The sequence below is a fragment of the Helianthus annuus genome, chromosome 12 (genome assembly GCF_002127325.2).
Source record: "Helianthus annuus cultivar XRQ/B chromosome 12, HanXRQr2.0-SUNRISE, whole genome shotgun sequence".
Lineage (NCBI taxonomy): Eukaryota > Viridiplantae > Streptophyta > Magnoliopsida > Asterales > Asteraceae > Helianthus > Helianthus annuus.
Window position 1 is genome coordinate 47,590,881 of NC_035444.2, and position 850 is coordinate 47,591,730.

At 40.2% G+C, this 850-nt stretch overlaps 1 non-coding gene across 1 annotated transcript; it reads left to right on the plus strand.

The window, feature by feature from the left end:
- The first annotated feature begins 522 nt into the window (after positions 1–522).
- Positions 523–628, plus strand: LOC118485216. The gene has a single exon (XR_004875521.1). It is a non-coding gene; the product is annotated as a small nucleolar RNA R71 (small nucleolar RNA).
- The last annotated feature ends 222 nt before the right edge of the window (positions 629–850 follow it).

An 850-nucleotide genomic window follows, 5' to 3' on the forward strand; every position in this document is an offset into this window, starting at 1 on the left:
TTCCCACCTCAATATCCACCTTGATTATTGAAAGGTTGGCGTGGAACAAAGTTACCTTGACTTCCTTGAAAATTCGGGTTAGCTTGATTTGAGGGATTCCCGTATCGAAAATTTGGGTGGTTTCTTAAACCGGGGTGGTAAGTATTGGAATTCATGTTGTAATTTCTACCACCCCCTCCTTGACCTTGCAATGCTTTCACCTCTTCATATTGCCCTTCCACTCCTTGGCAATTTTCAGCCGCATGTCCTAACTCATTACAAAGTTCACAAACATCATAAATTTGATTAGAAGTTTGAACATTACCATCGTCTACCGCATGCAATTGAGTTCGGGTAATGGTCGGTCGTGCTCTTCTTGATGCTTGAGCTTTCCTTTTTGATGTAAACGTCATTTGTTCCAAAAATTCCCAATCGTCATGCTAGTAATTTGTACCAAAAGTACCATTTGTGATTGACATTAAATCGCGAGCATCTTCAGCACATAACCCCTCATGAAAAGCATTCATCAACTCCCATAGCTCTATCCCATGATGAGGGCAAGTCTTGATCATCATGTTAAACCGCTCAATTGCTTCATGAAACATCTCACCAGATTGTTGTTGAAAATTTCTCAACCCTTTTCTAGCATCATTTGTCTTTTGAGCGGTATAAAATTCATCCAAGAAGATTTGTTGCATTTCCGCCCATGTATAGATATGTCACACCCCCAAAATCCACCTGCGGATAACACCCGCTTCGAGGGCGTGACTGACCAGGATCCAGCCACCAATTATACCGAATACTTAAGTTGATAACAAAAGTAATACTTACTATTCCTAAGCTTAGCAAATATTAAGTTCAGAGTTTAAAG